The sequence below is a fragment of the Aotus nancymaae genome, unplaced genomic scaffold (genome assembly GCF_030222135.1).
Source record: "Aotus nancymaae isolate 86718 unplaced genomic scaffold, 86718_ANA_hifiasm-v0.15.2.pri h1tg000012l, whole genome shotgun sequence".
NCBI classification, from domain to species: domain Eukaryota; kingdom Metazoa; phylum Chordata; class Mammalia; order Primates; family Aotidae; genus Aotus; species Aotus nancymaae.
The window spans coordinates 20,894,859-20,908,673 of NW_026988423.1; positions in this window are offsets into that span (position 1 = coordinate 20,894,859).

Here is a 13,815-nt window from a genome sequence, read left to right on the forward strand (position 1 = left end):
CCATTTAACTTTTTCAAGAGGTGGAAAAATCCCTGCCACCTACAGCACAGGTTCAGGAAGAGCCCCCTCATCTAGCCCACCCGTGCTCTGGAAACCCTGGCTGGGATCTGCATGTCCGCCCTCACTGGCAGCAGCTTTCCCTCCCCCTGCAGCCAAGTCACCACCACCACAGAAGCTCTTTGGCCTGCTGTCTTATTAATTCCTAATTTCCAATTTGCAAGAAGAGAGAGCCTTAAACCTCCATCTCACCAGCCCAGCAATCACACAGATGATCCAAGTATCTCTGGACAGCCTTTAATTTATTTCCCAGCGCACGCGGGCACTGCTGAGAGACTTGATGGCACCAGCTTAAACATAATAAATTACTCAAGTACCAGAGATTAGTTAATAAAGCTCCAGGCTCCCTCCCAGTCCCTGCTGACTTGGTCTGTGACACCAAAGATTCCTTTGAAGATACCCAACTGGAGGGGTGGGGGGCTCAGGTCTGAGTCAGCTAGCCAGCCCTCCTCAGGACCCTTGATGCCAGGCAGAAGTTGTGCCAAGGCTGGAGAGGTGGGGACCCCAGAAAACCACAGGGTAGACTCAGGCACTTTCTACTCAACATCTCAACATATCAATGGAAGTCATAATCGAATGGCAAATCTGATCCTGGCATGAGCACAGCTTGGAAGGTAAGGAGTCAGATGCGTGCTGATTACCGTTGAAGCCAAGCAAAGGGAATGGAGATGCAAAGGGTCAGGATACTCTTTAAGCGTCTGCAGTCTGATCCCTGCCCCTCACTCCCATGACCTCCCAGGTGTGTCTTCACAGGACATCATGTCCACCCGCCATCCTCTCACCTCAGTGTCTGGCCCCGGCCTGACAACAGTTGTGCCTCACCTACACCTGCATAGTCCCCACCCTCCCCGATCAGGACCATCTATAAAACTCACGTCTAACCATACTGCTTCTCTGACTACAAATTCCTGATGTTCTGCTGTTGCCTGCCTAATAAAATGTGGTGCCAGAACCTAGACTTCATCGTCTTCCTCTAGCGGTAATGAAAATATGGGACTGGAAAAAATGTTTGAAGGAAAGGGTATAGCTCGCCTCCTGGGGAGACTCAAAAGAGAAGATTCTCATCTGCTTGAATGGCTCAGCAGATTCCTGAGTGAGATGAAGAAATGGACAAGACAAACTCAGAATTCAGTCCTAACCCGTGATACAGCCTTGGCGGGGCTGGGGGAAGAGCAAAGTGTAGAGAAGGGATGTGTAGAAAGTGGTAGGAGTTGGGCAGTTCCCTGAGCTCTCCCAGGAACCCCATCCTCCCTAAGAACCTCACCCCCGGCCTCATGCTGGTGCCCCAGAACTAATGGTCTCAAGAAAGACAAACCCAATAGCTTTTGTCCCGACACCAAAGCCAGAGCTCCTGGCTCCCAGGACCCTGACCACTTCTAGCCCCCACATATGCTGTTTAAACCAAAGCCAGACTCGTGAGCAGGGAGCTGGACTTCTTCCCCAGCCCCGTGTGGCACTGCAGTGCTCCTGAGGCTAAGGACACTGTGATCCACAGTCACCTTTGTTCCCGGGAGCTAGTATTACTCATTGTTATCGGCAATAAAGACCTCTTCAGTATCTCTAATTCTTTCCTTCCATAATGCTGAAAATACTGCCTACACACGCTCTTGTTTATACAGAGAGGGCCTCCCTTCACACAATAGATGGTTGCTGAATATGGTGTAAATTGAATCACATTATAAACACACTAGGGGAATCCTAACATGAATCCTTTCATAAAGTGAATAATTATCCCCTAATTTATCATTAATGTAAGCCCAGGTTTTTATATAACCAGTTTTGATGTGAGCAAAACCTGCCCGTGTGCCCGCACGTGCACACACACACACACACACACACACACACTCCTGAGGAGCGAAGGCTGCAGTGTTCCACATAGTGCCAGGCACAAATTAGTCTTAATAAAAGTTTCTGAGAGTGACACTGCTGAACCGAAGAACCAAGGATTGTATAAGAGTGTTGTCTCCATTTCAGACAAAAGGAAACTGAGGCCCAGAAGGGAGCAGTGGTGTTGCTGCTATCCTTCATCTCTGTAGAGATCATTTTGAGAATTTTGTAAGAACTTTAGGTACTCCTTGGTCACAGAAGGTGGCGGGGAAGTGAGGGATATGGAGGGACGATTGGCTGGGGCACTGAGGTTGACTTGGGAGAGTGTTGGATGTCACATCAGTTCCTTCAGGCTCATAGGTGGGTCAGGAGTGAGTCTGTGTGAAGAGGGAGTAGATGGGATGCTATCATTTAAGCCTACCCTGACTTCTGCCTGAGGGTGAGGTTTCAAGGAGTGGGGGGCTTCTCTGAGTCCCTGTAGATAGGGCCCTGGGGTCCAGCAGCAGCTATTCACCTCTTTCTCAGGGGATGCAGCCTCCCCTGATCTCTTTCCCCAGGCTTTCCAACACTGCACTGTTTGGGCACCATCCTTCCTACCTGTTCCCTCCAGATACCTCTAGATGTGGGAATTGTCCATATGTGAATAGCCCTCCCCAGACCTCACCTGAGCCACTGGCTTGGGCAGGTCAGAGATCCAGGGTCCCAAGTACACTTTCCATAACTTTCTGTTCTCTAATCCCACTCCTCTGGGTCCTAGAAAGACCCCCAGCCTCCCTAAGCTGGGGTCCCTGGGATCCCCCACCCTAGGAAAACCTGAATTCCATGCCCTACTCTGCCACTGCCAACAGTCCATCCAATTTACATAGGCTTTAAAATTGATAAGACACATTCCTGCACCATCTCGTTTAAACCTCACCATAACGCTGAAAGGCAGAAATAATTAGGTCCATTTTGCCCATGAGGAAACAGATGCTCAGAGTGGTCAAGACACTTCACCCCAGGTCTTTTAAGGGGAAGCCACTTGTCTTCCCTATCACAGTAATAGATCTTTGTCACACCCGTCAGTGCTACAGTGATGATTGCTAAGCCTTTTGAACTGGAGGCAGCGATCCCAGGAGACAAGTCAGAGTTTTTGACTTTGAGACCACAACACCATTCGCCAGCCACCACTTTGTAGCAAGTAGCCTTGTTGCCATTAGGAATAAACTAGACATAGAAACTAGAGTGCATTCAAGATTACCCTTTTAAAAAGATCACTTATATTACTTGTACTTCAGTGTACCCTCAGCTGAGAAAGGCAAGGCTTTCTGGTGAGGAGTCAGGTTGGGTAAGCTCTAAGGCCCCTTTCAGCATTGATATCCTTCCATCCTGTGAAGCCATGGCTCAGAATTTTGCAGCGAATCCAGGGAGACTGCCTGGAGTAGGTGGGTTTAGAACCAGGTGTGGAAAAGGAGGAAGAGAGCTGGTTGGTGGAATAGTGGGAAAGAGTCCTGGGTTCTCTCTATCAAGGGACTGCCCAGTGCATCTGTCTTTCCCTCCATGTTTTAAGAAAACAAGAAAAAATGAACAGTAGTCTGTGGGACACATAAAGGCCACCTTTGTTGCTGATAGAGGCGAAATTGGAGGATATGGCTGAGTGAGAGGTTAATGGGCCTCCTGGGCCGCAGTCAGAGGCCTTTCCAATGCCATCACAGGAGGCATAGATGGCAGTCTCTGCACTTGGTGCTGGTGATGGCAGAGGGTCTGCCCAGCTATCACCGATGTCATGGACGGGTGGAAGGCAACCTGGACTCTCTGCAATCAGTCTCACCATTAACAGAGGAAAGAAACCAGCAGGAGCCAAACTGAGCATGCCCTGTGTATTCTCCCTGAACCTCCAATCAGAAAAGACTGCTCTCCTTCCCTGGAGCAGAGAGAGTAATAGAAACAGAGAAGCCAAGAGATCCACCAAGTGAGCTCCCTCCACAGAGAAGGAAACATCGGAGTGGCCGAGAAAGAAATGTCCTCCCACAGAGGGAACACTTCCTGTGCCCCCTCACCTCAAGTCCGGTTCCCTCCTGGGGTCCTCAAAGAGTCAGAGGACAGGGCCACCATTGCCCTGAGATAAGAACAAGCCCTCTTCCATCCGTGCCTCCTCAGGCCACTGTCAGCTCCCCAGGCACCGTCCCTGGATGCCGAAGGTACAGGTGCTGGGGAGACGTCTTTATTCATTTTCTGCAATGGAGATTCAGGAAACTTTCTTTTCTAACCCATAAATTCCAGCTCATGACCTGCAAGGAGGTCAAAGGAGACCTAAAGAACCTAGTATATGGGGTAAAGGGGTATTTTCTAAAGTAAGTTAGGCCCGTGCTGATCTGTTGCACCCATCAGCGCTTCAGTGATGATTGCTAAGAACCTATGTAAACTAGTGGTAGTGATCATACGAGACAAGGCAGAGCTCTTAACTTTGGGATTACAACACCACACGCCAGTCACCAGTCTGTGGCAAGTACCCTTGTTACCATTAGCAATAAATTAGACATAGAAACTAGAGTGCATTCAAGATCATCCTTTTTAAAACATCACTTTTACCACTTGTACTTCAGTGTACCCTCAGCTGCGAAAGACACAGTATTGTTATTGGTACCACAGTGTTACGCACAACCCACAGGCAGTCTTACTGATGCTTATGATCTATGTAAACTTAAAAGCCATCTGTCCTGGAAGAAAAGTGAAGGACCACAGAAATAATGTATGCAAAATATCCTTGTAAACTAAAGAGTGATTCATATGCCAGTTCTTATTTATTACTCTTATCATTATTACCGTCCTGGGAAAGAAAGGACCTTTACTTTCAGTCTGGAACGTGGATGAAGATGAAGCCCTCCCAGACCTCTCCCATCCACATCCGACTCAGATAATCCCTGAATGTGTCCTGCACGATGTAGTAGTGGATGATTTTGGTCCTTGGGCTGTTGGCCGCTGTTTTATGCGTAGTCCAGATATCAGCTGAGGCCTCCCTCTCCCACCCTGCCACCCCAAATGTTGGTAAGCTTGACCCAAATTGCCAATGCTCAGCCTGCAGGAGTCCAGAGTTTCCCCCAATTTGCATAAGTTTCTACCACTGGTTGCTGTATGGTCCCGTAGTCTTTGCTCCTGCACCATCCTTGCTCTCTCCATGCCACTTGGCACTGCCCAGGGCACAAAGCTTGGACCCTCCTGGAGGTCCCACAAAAGACACATGCAACCCAAGCATTTTCTGAATTTAGAAACGTTCCTGGAAATGTGTGGAATCTGGGACAGAGGCTATGGCAGATACACAGTCTCTCATGACCTCACTGGCTCTCTCTTGCCCTTTTCTTCTCTGTTCTTCCTCTGAGAAACAAGCTCATTCTTCCCCCTTGTTCTGCAGAGAACAATTTCTCTAATACTTGGGGCACTTGGAATCTCAGCTTCACTCCTTCCAAAACTAAGAGAAAAAAATTTCCCTCAAGTGACATAACTAGGAAAGAGCTATCAACTCAACCTGATTATAAGCAACCTGAGGTCAGGAAACAGGGTCTTAAATACTACTGGAGACCCAGTGTAATTAGCCCAGAGCTCAGCTAAATAAATACCACAATTAAAGTCACTTCTCATTATTGTAGTAGTTATATTCTATAAAGTCATTGCACACACGGCATTAGCAAATACTGAACCTTTGTTCCTAAGGGAAATAAAGTGTCAGGTTCTGCAAACCCTTGATTACAAAATTTCATCAACTGATCAATATATAACTTTTTAAAATGTGTGTTTCAGTTTAAAGACACCTTATTTAATATGCATTGTTGATTCACGAACATTGAACTCAAGGCCAACAGCACCATAACTCGTGATGAACAAAACATCGAAAAACACCTATTTTCTCCGCAAGGCAGGAACATTAGACAGTGCTTCAGCACTACCCTCGGGCACCCTGCTTTTTCTTTTTAGAGATGGGGGTCTCTCTATGATGCCAAGGCTGGAGTGCAGTGATTCGTCACAGGTGTGATCATAGCATACCACAGCCTCGAACTCCTAGGCTCAAGAGATTCCTCCTGCCTCAGTCTCCCAGGTTGGGTCCATTTTAAAGAGTGAAGTCACCAACAAAAAACAAAAAGGTACCAAAAAAGTGTTTCACTAAATAGACCACAAAAAGGACACTTTTAAGAGCTGAAACGTGAAGATAAAGTGTTGCCTTATTCAACCTCAGCTGGGAATGTGTGCATCAGGCATGTCAAATTTTTCACCACTCTGCCCATGTCTGCAATTGACTGTGAAGTACCATATGTATTGATTTTTAGGCTAAAATTTTAGCAAGTAGGCAAATTTGCAAATATAGAATCCAGGAACGATGAAGACCAACTGTGTATGAATACTGTGGAGTACTACTCAACAATAAAAAGGAACACACAATGGATACACAGAAGAACTTGGATAACTCTCAAAGGCATTGTCCCAAGAAGCCGATCTCAAACAGTGACACACTGTATGAGTCTATTCATTCCCACATTCTTGAAGAGACAGAAGTAGAGTGACAGAGAACAGATCGGTGGTAGTCAGGGGATGGAGGTGGAGGGAACTGTTGTAATAAAGGGATAGGGCAAGGAAATTCAGGGGATAACAAAACTGTTCTGTATCATGATTATAGTGGTAGTAACACAAATCTATAAACGTGTTAAAATTTCATAAAACTATACATCAGGAGTAAACAGTTAATTGTATTGGATGATTTAAAAAATAAATAAGTAAAATACCATAACAATGAGTAACCAGAGATGCGACACCCCAGCTCAAATCTGGACTGCCCCACTGCATGGAATGGGCCTCCAAGCTGGAGGGAGCACAGCTGCCACCTGTGTGCTTGGGTTATGGCCTCATGCCCCATGCAAGTGGCTTGAACAGCCTGCCAGTCTCCAAGAGGGCACCAGAATGGTCCTGGGGCTTCCCAGGCACTTTCCATTTATTCATTCCTCTGTGAGAGGACCCCATTCCTACAGGGTCCCAGGGCACTGGTTTTATATCCACATGCAAAGATCCCCGCTTAGAAGTTAGTGTTGCCCCTAGCAACCAGCTCTTTCTCCAAACTGCTTTGAATACAGACACACTGCCTTAGGAAGACTGCTCCTCAGAACTGATTTCTAAAAGATCTCCTATCACTATGTGAACAAAACATTTTTAAACAGAAAATTTAACAAGATTTTAAAACAAAGGTTCAAAGTATTTTTACCATATTCTGACTATGTTTGCTGAGTGGCTTGAGGGGGACTCTGTACTTTGCAAAGGAAGATAGAAGGAATGATGGTGGCAGATCATGAAATGGTCCCTGTTCTGAAAGACCTATGAGAGATAAAGTTGAAATAATGTGATGTCTCTGTAGAACCCCCTAGTACAAGCATAGGCACATAGTAGGTGCTTAATAAGTGCCACAGGAAATCAAGAAAAATCTCCAAATATAAAAGATGTATATGTTGTAATTATTAAAATACATTTATTGATCACCATCTATGTGGTAGGCTCCCTCTGTATTGGGGAAGGAACACAGAATGAATAAGACATGGCCTATACTTTCTGGGGACTTCGAGTCTAATGGAGAGAAAGATATACATAAATAATAGAACAAAACACAGATAGCATGCTGTGGGAAAATGAGTAAGGGGCAGTTTATTAATCAGGGTTCTTTGGTTGCAAGTGACAGAATCCCAACTCAAATGAACATGATCAAAACAGCAAATACATTGGTTTACATAATTTGGAAGGACATAGGCGTATCCAGAGACTCAAATGGATGTTGGCGGGAAATTCTGCTCTTCTATAGTCTTTTGTCTTTCTCTGCTTTCATGAAAGAAGTCTTAAGTTTGGTCCCCAGCCAGCACCAAGTACCTCTGGCTACCTTTACTCCTTTCAGCAGCCCTAGGACCCAGCTACCCATGCAAGTCCAGCAATGGATACTATGATGGGGAGCAGATAATGGGTCTGACCCTTTAAGGAGCCCGTCTAACTGCACAGGTGTTCAGATTACTGAACTCATTCAGGAAGAGCTAATTTCCTAGCTGCCCACTGGATTGCAGCCATTGATACCTGGCAAGATGATGAACCCCAAGGCCTTACGCCTGCCTTTCTTCCACATAGCTCTGAGCACAAACAACCTGAACCCCAAGTGAAGTTCAGCTCTAGACATCATCAAACCATGGAACCACCTAATGATGGAGCACTGAGGTCCAATGGGAGCAGAAATCATAGGGTTAGAATGTTTGAGATTGTGCTGGTATCATAGAAAGAGCTTGGGCTTTGGAAATGGATCTGGCTTGAATCCCAGCTCTGATACTTACAAGCTGAGTCTTTCTGAGCTGATGATTCCTCATTTGTAAAATGGGAATAATAATACCTACCTCACAGGTGTTAGTAAGGCTAAAGGAGGTAAATTAAATTACAACAGTAATTGCTGTTAATGAACTTTGTACCCCTTTTCAGCTCCACTGTCTTCTAATTCTCAAGCATCATTTTATTCATTCGTCCATTCATCCACCCAAGCACTCATCCAATCATCCATCCATCTAATTTTTATTAAGCACCTGCTCTGTCTCAGACAATATGCAATATATCAGGAATGTAGATATTAATAAGATAGACCTCCCTACCCTCCACTTAATCACAGTTGTGTGAAAGTGAGAAGGTAAGCAACTGTGAAACACAACATGTAGGGAAGTACACAGAAGTACAAAATATCCCTTAAATCTCTATAGTGCTTTTTATTCTTAAAGAACACTTTCACACCCAGTATTTCACTGAATTCTCATAACAACCTCAGTGTCAGTGAGAGATAGGAGTAAGTTCCACTTTCTGTGATACTAAAGTCTTGGGGAGCATCAGGAATTTACTGGCCAGGCATAGTGGCTCATGCCTGTAATACCAGCACTTTATGGGGGGCAAGGTGGGTGAATCACCTGAGGTCAAGAGTTCAAGACCAGCCTGCCCAACATGGTGAAACCCCGTCTCTACTAAAAATACAAAAAAAATTAGCTGGGCATGGTGGCGGACACCTGTAATCCTAGCTACTCAGGAGGCTAAAGCAGGAGAATTGCTTGAACCTGAGAGGTGGAGGTTGCAGTGAGCCGAGATCACACCACTGCACTCCAGCCTGGGGACAGAGCAAGACTCCCTGCACTACCTGCCAAAAGAAATTTGCGGAGGGGGAAACATATTTGTTTTGACGTTATGTTCAAATAATCATAGTGACCAATAAAGAAGCTACAACCCAAACGTCAGACAACTAAAGGGAAGTAGGAAAGGAGCAAACCAGATAAGACTAAACCCTGCAAGCATGAACGTGGGTAAAAAAGCAGTTTGCCATCTGCATAGAAACGTCTAGATTAAAGCATGAGCAGCTGAATCATATCAAAATGCTCATAGTTTTCCTTTTCAGCCTTGATGGAGATTTTAGTTTTTCGCATTACCATAGAACACTTAGAATTCTGACGTGGTACACAGTATACATGCTGAATCTCATTTCTATTATACTTCTCATATTTACATATTATCTTTTTACGGGACAGTAAGATGGTTTTGGCTCCCACCCCCTCGATCCCCAGATTACATTTAGTTGAGGCAAATACTATAAGTAATGTGCCCAAGGTGACGCAGCCAGTGGGCAGGAAAACTAGACATGAAGCCAGGCCTTGGGATAACATGCGCTCGCTCATTAGTCACGTGACACTGCACTCTGTACCAGATGCCAGAGGCAGAGAAGGACTCAAGTTCCTCTGTGTCCCACCTGGGTATTCCCTGCCTAGAGGAGTCTCCTGTCATGGCCTGAACTTTTTCCTCTTTCTTCTCTCCCTCCACCTGGGCTAAACTAACCAATCTTGGAGTGCATTTCTTCAGGTCTCTTCATTTAGAGGAATGAAGTGAACATGTGCCTCCCCATTGTGTTGGATCAACAACGGAGAGATTTGGATTTGGGGGAAGCGTCCTTTAGGACTCCCAAGAGGCTGCCTACTCCACCCATAGGCATAGGCACCTCTGCTGGCCGTGCAAGGGAGGCCTGATGCCTTTTGGCCTTTCCAGAATCAAAACTACCTTCTGTCATGGGATGACACTGCCACCATGGGGGCCAAGTGTGGGGTTTAGAGTATAAGAATAGTGCCATATTTTGGAACCAAGTACCTGGGTTTGAGTTCCATCTCTGCTCCCTCCCAGGCGTATGATCTCGTCAAGCCCCTTTACTTTCCTGGCCTTCAGTTTTCTTATCCACTAAATGGGGTGGTGATGATACTAATATCTATGCTAGGGGATTGTTGTGAAAAACAAATGAGTTCATATAATTTATGCAAATACATTTTATCAGGTGTGAGGGTAAGAAAATGCTGTTCTTCACAAGTGAGGGTTAGGGAGAAGACTGTGAGTGTCCCCAGAGATCCCACAGGAAACTTCCAGAAATTCCCTGGGATAGAGAAAGCACAAAAGCTTTGGGCAAAGTCATAAAGAGTCTCACAACCAGGGATAGCATAAAATTCTGATTTGGGGGCTTGGGTTTTTTTAAATCCCAGAAAAACTGTAAAGTAGTTGTAGAAGGAAGAGTAGATAAAATGGGGGAACAAATGGGACATTTTCCCAGCTGGGCAGGAGGATGCTGATTGAGTACAATCAATGCCACCAGCCCGCTAACGAGACCCAATCAGGCGGGGCGATTAGAGATATTCTTCAGGGAAAGAAGCCTGACAGCTGCAGGAAAGTTTCTGCTTTTCTAGAAGAGAGAGAGTGGGAGAGACAGGCAGAGTAGTGTGGCAGAGAGGGGAGGGAGAGTGAGGGGAAATGGAATCAACAAAGCTGAGCACCTACCCAGCCCTTCCTTGAAGAAGTCAAAGGGAAAAGAACGAGGGTAAAGACTCCAGAGAGATCTTGCTGCCATCTCCATTTTCTTAGACGTTGATTTTCATATTCACTCCCACTGACTTCCCTCCTCCTGCTGGGCTAGGGAGTCATGGGTCTGCCACAGTGGCCTTGAGATGAGCAGGGCTTGATCCCCTAACAAGGATCCCAGCACACATCTACAAAGCTTGTTATAGGTTGCAAAATTATCTCATATGCAAGATCTCATTTGGGCCTTGCTGAAACCTTTGAGGGAAAATATTTTTAATTTATTCCCCATTTGGAGGGCGAATTTAGTACTGTTCATTTCAGTACATATTTATTGAGCATCAACTTTGCACACAGCATTGGTGTTAGAGTTTAATTAAAACACAACTCCTGCTTTCTGGGAGGTCACAGCCTAGTGAGAGAAACTTATATCATTTCAATGGTGTATAGTAGCTCTTCCTTCCAGTAGAATGGCAACTAATACATGTAGGAGAAATTATTTCACCTAAAAAGTCACCATTTTGCAAATACCAAAATAATGATTTATTCAAGCAAGAATCATCAATTGATGCTCAAACCATTGGGTGCAAGTTGTATGAGGACTAGGATATTTACAGCCTCAAAGTATATCCCCATAGATTACTAATTACATGTAAAGGAGGAAATTATAATCTTACAATTGAGAAACCTGGAGGATAATACTCAACAAGGGGATCAAAACAAATAAGACCAAGAGCTGGACAAATCGATACTGTGTGCCTCCTGATATAATGCACTGAGGAGGACACAACATAATTTATATAGTTCTCATGCCAAAAATGCTTAATTTGAAATTAACCATGGGGAAACCATCATACATATTTAAACTGAGGGAACATGTTATGCAACACAACAACTTGCCAGAAATCTTCAAAACTGTCAATGTCACAAAAGATAGGAAAATGCTAAAGCATCATTCCCAATTAAAGAGACTGAAGAGGTATCACGACTGAAAGCACTATATGATACAGGATTGGGTCCTACATCAAAGAAAGAATTGCTCTAAAGGACATTTTGGTGGAAAATTTGGCAAAATTTAAATATGGACTATATAAAAATAGAAGCCTGTTTGGAGTAGATACGTGGACAGCGAAATTCAACTGCCTACTTGACATCTACACAGTAATGTCTAAAAAAGGATTTCTCATAATAACTCTTGATTTCTCCCATTCCCAAACCTGTAACTGTCATATTTCCCATGTGGATCAATGTCACCACCATCTACCCAGTTGCTCAAGGCAAATGCTTGGAAGACATCCTTGATTTTTTTCTTTTGGTTACCCCACTAGCCTGTCTGCCAGCAATTCCTTATGACTATACCTTCAAAGCGTATTTCACATTGATCCACTGCTTTTCATCTCTACTGCTACCACTCTGGTCCAAACCATCATCATCTGATGGGAGGACTACAGCAATAATCTCTTCATTTGTCCCTATGAGTCATCATTAACAAAGAGGCTAAAGAAGTTTTCTTTACTTGTAAATCAATACATGTCACTACCCTGCCTAAAACTCTGCAAAGTTCCCATTGAGCTTAGAATAAAATTCTGAAAGCTTCTGTCTCTTCCCTGAAAGAAACCTTTATCTTCTATAGCCTCAGGCGGGGGAGTTCTGAAAATCCAAACCCAGAATGTTATCCTGCAAGTGACTGAATCACACCACAGATTGTATTTCCAACCTTGCATGGCATCTTCCAGTAAAGTGATGGCATGGATTGGGAAGAAGTAGGATACTGAAAGTTAGAATGGGGAGATATAGGCAGATCCCAATGAATCGTAGGGTCTTGTACTCCTAAACTCTGCTCAATCTTCTTTGCAGAAGCAGCTCTTGTACCCCTGCCTGAGGAGATTGCCCTCCTTTGCCTGAAGAAATGTTAATGGTCTCACTAAAGTAGTTGCCTTGCAAGGCATTGCTGATTCTTCTCAGGACCTGCCCCTGGCAATCCTCTTTGCTTCTAGACCTATAACTAGACTCAACTCTCAAATGGCCTCAAAGGATAATGTACAAAGTATGAGCTACAAGAAGGTTCAATACACTTCAAAACAGCTACATTATATCTGGGTTTGGTGGCATATGCTTATAGTTTCAGCTACTCAGGAAGCTGAGACAGAAGGATCCTTTGAGCCCAGGAACTTGAGATCAGGCTGGGCAACATAGCAAGACCCTGTTTCTATAAAAACTTTTTAAATTAATTGGACATGGTAGCACATGCCTGTAGTCCCAGCTACTCAAGAGGTTGAGGCAGGAGGATCAGTTTGAGCCCAGAAGTTTGAGGTTGCAATGAGCTGTGATCGCACCACTATACTCCAGCCTGGGTGATAGAGTGAGACTGTCTCAAAATAAAAAGTGACTTTTTTTAAAAAATTAACACCAATTGAAATCTGGAGAATATGTGTGGGAATGAATACTAAGAGTGTGGGATCAAAGTGAAAGGAACATAAAGTTGGGTCAGGCTGAATTTATTGATATGGGCTGTTAAAAAAAAAGTTAGCCCAATTAAATTCTTAAAAATTTAATTGAGAAAAGAACGATTCACAAATAGGTCAGCCTCCCAAATCAGAGCATGCTCAGAGACTCCAGCACAGCCATGTGGTGGAAGATTTATCAACAGCAAAAGGAAAATGATGTACCGAAAATGGAAGTGAGGTACAGAAATAGCTGGATTAGCAACAGCTCAGTGTTTCCATTATTTAAACACAGTTTGAACAGTTGACCACCTTTAATTGGCCAAAACTTGGTGATTGACACAAGAGTAGACTACAGTCTGTATACAACTCAATTTAGGTTACAGTTCATGATGTACAGAGAAACCTTTCAGTTGAACGTAAAGTATGTAAGGAGACAGCTTTAGGCTAAACTTGATCTAACAGGGCCCACTGAGAGTTCTGGATGCAAGTTCAGCTTGAAGGGCTGAGAAGAGCTTTGACAATTTGGTTGGTTGAGTGGTTGGTTGGCTAAAACAGGGATCCAAATATGGCCTCCACTAGATGAAATTGAAATGCCCAAAATACTTTGGTACCCTGTAGAAGAAGGTTT